Below are 8,061 nucleotides of genomic sequence, written 5' to 3'. Positions count from 1 at the left end.
TGGCCTGACCGGATGCAGGAAATGTGCCAATTTCTGTTGGACCTTATACAGCACATGATGCTCTTTTCTTTTTTCCTTTATTAGTTCTCAAGCTTAACTGCCCTGTTACTATTCTAGGAGTAGTCTTAGTTGATGCTCAGAATTTAGTTGATGCTCAAAATTCTTCACAGTACTATATGCGCGCGCATGCGCCTCTCACTTTGACCGGCGCGCCAGGGCATGGCGCTGCTGCATGGCATGGTAGCATGGCTGTTTTTGTTTCTTTGCATTTGTAGTACCACGACCACAACAATGGCCCTTTTATTACGTTGGCCAGTACCCAGTAGGTAGTAGAATATGAGCCTGTTGGTTGCGTATATATGTAAAGCAGCTTGCGCCCGTCAAGATTTGCACTTGTTTTTTACACTCCTATAACCTATTGCATGAGGGGTAGTTTTATATGCAAGTGGGAACTGCACCGCATGCTAGTTATCAATAAAATGTTGAGATGCATGCGCGTCAAGATCGTGTGGCTGATGGCGAGATCCACCGCACATATGTATGATGTATTATCGTTTGTTGCCTGACATGACAATGACAATGACGCTGGATTGGAATGGATGCAGGTGGGTGGCTGAGGAGGACCACATCGTCAACTTCCCCACCGTGCGCCTCAAGGGAGGCATACCCATCAGGGTCACCGCCAAAGACTAGCTGTCTGTCAATCGGACCACCGTCCTTGATCAACTCCCCGCGGCAGTCAAGCCAGCCATGCATATACATGATGCTACTGCTACAAGTATGGTATCTTCCATAGCAAGGTTGAAAGGATCCTTAAAACAAGCTAGCTAGGCAACATCTGATCTGAGAGTACATAGTTATGGGCATGCATGTATAAGTGCTGTAGGGAAGGGTTAATTAGCCATGGAGTAGTTGCCAGTAACCTCTTTCTGTTTATGGAGTGTAAACAAAATAAGAGCCCACATACACTTGCATCTTTTCTAAACATTCAGCCCATCCTGTTTAGTCGAACAAAGAAAAAAAATGCAAGGACACCAAAAGGTGTGTAGATACACAGATAACAAATATGTGGTTCCATACTAGTTGGAACACTTTTCACTTAAATGATGTGCATGACAGATTTATCCAGCCGCTGCACTTTACTGAACAGTTGTTTCCTAGACATGTTGGGTTTTTCAAACCTTCTCTTGGGAGTAATTATACTTGTTAACTGCTGTCCTTTTGCAAGAAAAAGAAAAGCTGCTCTCCTGAATGAATGTAAAAATACTATAACAAGCCCTTCTTTGTTGCATTTAGGGGCATTGCAAGGCACTGCAATTACCCCGGAGATCTACTCTTGGCGCTGATTAGCTACAGAACCAGAAGGGCATGCTATATTGTTATTGTAGACCGTGATGGTCATGCAGAACTAAATGGCAAGTTCTTCTGTACATTGTTCTTTGATATCCAGTTTTGAATTGAAGTTGCATCGATCTCTAGCTTTGACGCCGCGTTGTGATCTAATCTGGTGCGTGCAGGCACTGTGGGCCAAGGACCTAAACGAGATGTTCCCGGTGGTGGACGCAGAGGCGGCGCCCATGGAGGACGCCCCTCCACCACTGCTCCGACGCCATCCAGGTCTTCTTACCTTCAGTTTCTTCTTCTTCCCTTACCCTCCATTCCTTTGACTGAGATGTGATGTGGTTTCCTGCCATGAATGAGCAGTTGTTGCCGGATGGATGTAGGACGACCGACCATGGATGAGCAGGAGCAGCACCCCCATGGTGAGCCCCTCCACCCAATTGTTCCCCTCTGCTTTCTGTGATGCTAGAGTTTGGCCTCGGTTCCATGGCTGATTACTTGTTGTACGCCACGTCGAGGACCGAGTGTTTGAGCTGATTTGTGTTGTTGGTGGTCATCTAGCTACTGATTTTCTGCTGCAAGTTAGAATGCCTACTATTCTGTGCTGTAGAAGACTACTAAATTATCTAGTTTGCATCCCTTTGATGTCATGTATGCTACTGATTTGTTGCAGGTAATTAGAATACTATAGGTTCAGTACTAACATGCCATAATCCATTGGAATAAATTAGATGGGAATATATCTAGTTTGTTAGTATAAATCTGATTAGTATGTTTGCTGCCATTTTGTATAAATTAGATGGGAATAAATTAGATGGGCATAATCTATAACAAGCCCTAATTGAACGAATCAATCTGATAAGTATGTTTGCTGCCATTTTGTTAGTCTGCAGAAGCATATCTAGTTTGTTAGTCAGCCACTTTTTTGCTAGAACCATAAATCCTGATGCATGCTGATTATGGTCTGGTCTGTTAAATCTGTTCTGCTGTTGCTTAAAATTTGACTGGATTCTGAATGTGTATCTGCTGGTGTGTATCTGCTGTTGCCTGGATTCTGAATGAACATGTTAGTATACTATATACCCAAAAAAACATGCTTACAGTTCTTTTCATTTCTATGATCAATTTAGTTAGAGTTGCACATGTCAGTATACTATATACCAAAAAAATCCTAGCTAGTGAGAACATTTGTCACTCCATGAACACATACTGGTTAGTGTTAGTCATACTATTTATCTACATGGCATTTGATGTCAATTCTTGCTTATAAGTTATTGGATCACTCCATGAACACATTCTTATTCTTATATTTTCATTCTTATACTTTGCACAGGTGAAGTGTGAATCCAAGGCCGAAGCTGTGAATCATATCAACAAAGAGGAGCATATTATGTGTTGTAATTGTACGCATATCTGGGTTGTAGTACACTGAATTGTAATAGACTAATGTAGTCTTGTTTTGGACGAATTTCATTTGCTCTCTAGTCTGTTCAAAACAATGATTGTGTATGTGATTTGAATACCCGTGAAATGGAAACCTGACAAGAGGGTCCAAGTTATAATGGTTGTTTGACAAATTTCAAAATTTCTGACATGTGGGACATATTTTGAGATAAGCATGACATGTGGGGCTGGCTTACTAGATGTACCCCAATGTATAATGGCTGAAACTAGAAAAATCAATGGACTAAAAAGGCTACGGCCCAAAAATAAAATGGCTTAAATGTTGGGCCTGGCCCATGTAGTTGACCAAAATTAATCAAGAAAAAATATATAAAAAGGCCGAATTGTTGGGCTAGGCCCATGTAGAAAACCGAATTGGACCGGGCTGAATCTTGTGCCACATCAGCTTGCCACGCTGGATGCCAACGTGGCCTGGGGAGGTTGCTAGTGACCAAAACGCCACAGTAGACGTATTTTGGTCATAAACATCTTCGACCATTCGAGAAGAAAGGTCGCTATAGTCAGTTTATGACCGCCAGCTTTTGACCTTCTGTTTTTGGTCACAAAAAGGTTGCAAATGAAAAACCATGACCTTTCGGTGACCAATAGTGGTGGTCATAAGTTGACATATTTCTTGTAGTGATCGTCTTCTTCAAGAAGCCATCTCACTGCATTAGTTATAGTAGTACTAGTAAAGGACTTCGTGGATGCAAATAAGGCGGTTGTCTCGGCTTGCAGGCGGCACTTGCGAATGACTTACTGTGGTCTCCCTCAATGGTGTTCTCCGTCGAACGCACTTCGTCAAACCACCAAAAAAATATCGTCAACGTCACCGCAATGGGGAAGGATGTCAAATATAGTTACTACCTCCATTTTTTGTACACAAGGCCAGTATATCAAAATTACAATTTGCAAAGGGCCACTAACACTAATCGAGATAAAATTGATGGGGTTAGCAACAAAGGACATTAATATCCCCTGCATGCATGCGGAAGTGAGAAGGTTGGTTTGCATGGCGCTGCATTAATCAAGCGATGAGGAGTGAGATGGTTAGCTCTTTGGTCTTTGGAGAAAAAAATACGCATTAATTGACACGTGAAATGAGGATTTGTATCGATTAAATCCCGTGAAGGAAAACCCAACCTTTCTTTTTTAACACTAGTACTCCTAGTACGTACGTACTTATCCTGTTTGGGTCTAGGCCTTGCATTGCCAAACTTCGCCACACATTTTTGCCAAGCTTGCCTAAAGTTTTCAAAATGAGAAGGAGGTACACTTGCGCACGGCTATCGCGGTCGTACCGCACCCTCACACGGTCGCTCCTGCACGCCGCGGTCACACCGCACCCTCACACGGTCGCTCCTGCACGCTGCAAAACCAACCAAGGGAACGCACCCTCACTAACACCTGCTGTCGCATGTGAACACACCAAACTCATCCATCCTATCGCTGACACATAATTTTCGTTCATAGAGTATGTTTATCCAACCGCATGTTGGGGAGTATCCGTACGGCCCATGCGGTGGTCTGTTGGGGAAGAAGAAGAGGTGAGGAAGAAGGAAAGAAGGGTTAGGAGACGTAGGATATTCATCCAACCGCCTGAAATGGTAGACTGACCCAAGTCAGGCGACTAGCATAACAAATATATGTTTTTACACAGCAAAAGATCCATAAAAACAACAACATAAAGAAAAACTATCACTGCTCGCGGAAAGAGACGACCTCGTCGTCTTTGGCTGCCGGCGCGAACCAGCCGTCGCTGCCGACGTGTGTCTCCGCACCGTGGTTGTCCTCGGCCTCCAGCTACTTGTTCAAGCGGAGCGTGCGGGCGCTCTGCACGGACGAGAGCACAGCCCGGTTTAAGTCGAGGACGTCCGGTTCCGCCTGTAGGAGGGCCTCGATGGCAGCGGCATCCGCGCGCTCCGCGTCGAGTCGAGCCTCTGCCGCCCGGTTCAAGTCCAGGACGTCCGTTTCCGCCTGCAGGAGGGCGTCGATGGGAGCAACATCCGCGCGCTCTGCGTCGAGTCGAGCCTCTGCCGCCCGGTTCAAGTCCGGGATGTCCGGTTCCGCCTGCAGGAGGGCCTCGATGGCTGCGGTATCCGCGCGCTCCGCCTCAAGTTGAGCCTCCGCCGCCCAGTTCACATCCACGACATCCGGTTCCGCCTGCAGGAGAGCCACGACATCCGCGCGCTCTGCGTCGAGTTGAGCCTCTGCCTCCCGGTCCTCCTTTAGTATCGCCATGTTGACCGCTGGTCCGCCTGCACCATGGGGGACTCGGACGCCGGCACGAAGTCGACGTCCATCGTCTCATGCCCATCGGGGGCCTTCTGTGCCACGACCTCCGCCATGAACATTGGATCGGCTTCCTCCTCCTCGTAGCTTGGCTCCAGAGAACTCGGGGATTGGCCCGCCGCAAAGCGAGCTTGGGTACGGAGGTCTGTGGCACCGATCGCCGCCGCGATTTCTGCACGGCGCTCCGGCGTCAACATCTTGTAGTAAGTATCTTGCGGCGCACCATGGCTTTCCGAGAACTAGGGGAATGCTTGATGCAGGCTAGGGGATCGAAAGGTGGGGGAATGGGCTGGAGATTTGGTGTGGTTTTAGGGTAGTGGCTGGCATAGGCCGAGCAGCGAAGGTTCTGGTGTGAATAGTGGTTCCGGTGATGACCGGTCAATCGGTTTTGACTGTACATCGCTATTGTCGTGTTCGCATTGCAGCCCGGCACGCTGGACCCTCCACGTCGCTCACCGAATGGAACGTGCTTCGTCTTGCGTTTTCGCTCGCTTGTGGGACCGCAGCTGAGAGCAAACCGACGTCCCTCCCCATCCCCCGCCCGCGTCATTTATTATACCACCACTCCCTCCGTTTTATGCGGAGTAAATAAAAACAGAGGGAGTATACTACGGATGAGGATCCCCTGACGTGGCCGAACCCATTGAGTAACTGACATGCGGGGCCTAGCAAGCATGGGGTCCGCCAGTAAGTGACCGAAAGGGAGGGTAAGGCAGGGATACCTACGTCAGAGGATCCACTTCCACTATACTACTTTGACCAAATGTTAGAGTAATAATATATGACATGCAACTTACACAAATGTTAGAGTAATAATATATGACATGCAACTTGCACAAAGCATATAGGGTCTAATGCGTTTTTCGAGGCTAACTTTGACCAAATGTTAGAGTAATAATATATGACATGCAACTTACACAAAGCATACGGTCAAGTTCGTATGTGAAAGGAGTTCTCAATGATATAATTTTCACATTATACATCTCATGTACTATTAATCTTGTCAATAGTCAAATTGGAAACCATCTCGAGTACAAATCTAGGATTACGTACGAATCTAACAATATTGATTGGGCGTTGTTGAATGTTGATACCTTTTTGATCAAAGTAGATATACTTTGACTACACATAAAACTTATATGTAAACTAGAAAGGATAGGAGGGAGTATATTGTATGTTCAAAAACGAAACGAACATTGAATACCCTTTATATATGATTTGTGGATGCTATGATCACCGGTTCAAAATTTTGAATCCGCCTTAGGTATCACGTGCCCCCACTCGTTCCCTCTCGATTTCATCTCGGGGTCTGGAGATCTATTGAAAGAGGACTAGGGTGGGTACATGCGAATGATACTCGGCGGAATGTTCAAATGAGGCATGCGGGAGGATGGACTCGACTGGAGGGCGACATGATCGATGGAGAAGAGGGTTGGAGAGGAATGAGAAATAAGCAAACACCACATGATTATACTTGAACGGCTCAAATAAACAATAAGTTGTCTCGCTTGGCCTACATAGTAAAAGGCCTAATGCGCAACATGGAGCACTGACGCTCGAATATGGCTGGGAAAACAGGGAAACAGACATGTGGGGCACACCCGTCGGGACGACGTAGAGCAGACTAGTCCAATGGAGGAGCTGGCCCACGACCTCCTCGCCACCGACAACCGTTCATGTGGGTCGTTGGGGCCAACAACGGGGCGCAGCTCCAGCACCGCCTCTGGACACAGCGACCGCGGTGAGCGACACACTCATATCGTTGCTAGACACGGTCGGTTTCAGTTTGCCGAGGGTGGCGTTAGTGCTGTGGCACGACCAACGGTATGTTTGGTTTGTGCCCAAGGTTGCCCCATCAAAGCATTGGGTAGACAAAATTTTGGTTGAGGTATTGGTTGCCCATGATTTGGCCGACATTGGCAAGAAAAATGAACTTGAGTTGGCTAGAGTTCATTGGCATGCCAAAGAAATGGCAACCATCCAAACAAAGACCAATCTTTGGGTCATGACCAAAATTTTGGTTGAGGTATTGGTTTCCCATGATTTGGCCGACATTGGCAAGAAAAATGAACTAGAGTTGGCTAGTGTTCATTGGCATGCCAAAAAAATGGCAACCATCCAAACAAAGACAAATCTTTTGGTCATGACCAAAATTTTGGCAAGGTGCACTTTGGCCACAATCCAAACACACCCCAACACCCGGCTCGTCGAGGATGCACGGGGCGCCGCGACGCGTCCGCGGAGTGGTGTAGCACGGCCAACTGCATCCTCTGGACCTGAGACCATGCCAGGTCGTCTTGCTTTTTCAATGACATGCGGGGATCGCAAGTGAGCAAAGGGCATCTCCAACATTGCCACGACCGCAGCTGACTACCCTGGCACACCAAAACCCTCGTCCCTCGCACCATCGCGCGGTGCGTTCCCAGCCAGGGCCAGCTGCCCGCATTCATGCCATCCATTCGTATGTCATCATTAAGAGGCTCGGTGCCCGCGGAACCAACTCCGGCGACTTAATGACGCACCCGGACGCTTGGCCTCACCGGAATGCGCTACTTAAAGCGACAACACCCAGCTAACCTCCACACGATAGCGTATCGTCCTCCTACCTGGAACCACATCCGCCATGACCGCAAGCGCGAACGCTCTACGGGAGAGCTTGTCTTCGGGGATGGAGCTCGAGGTCGCCGCCCTCGCTCAAGTCGCCGCACAAGCGGTGGCCACGCTGGCGGCCGACGACGGGAGCACCGTCAACCACGCATCCTACTTGCCGCCGTCCAACGTCCGGCACCGCCGAGGTTGGGGACTCCTCCGAGGATGAGTAGGGCATGGGAGGTGGCAGGGCATGGTGTGCCAACTAGCCGGTCCGTCTCCCGTGTTCTACTTTTCCTCGCCGGAGACCGCACCTTCACTTCACGGGTCTTGAACCCTGCCCCTGTACATGGAGATCACAGATGGAGGACGCCGGTCGCCGCCGTAGAATAGGTT

Source organism: Triticum urartu, chromosome 4A (assembly GCF_056163025.1).
Source record: "Triticum urartu cultivar PI428250 chromosome 4A, HENAU_Tu73, whole genome shotgun sequence".
Lineage (NCBI taxonomy): Eukaryota > Viridiplantae > Streptophyta > Magnoliopsida > Poales > Poaceae > Triticum > Triticum urartu.
Note: the sequence above shows the minus strand (reverse complement) of the source record.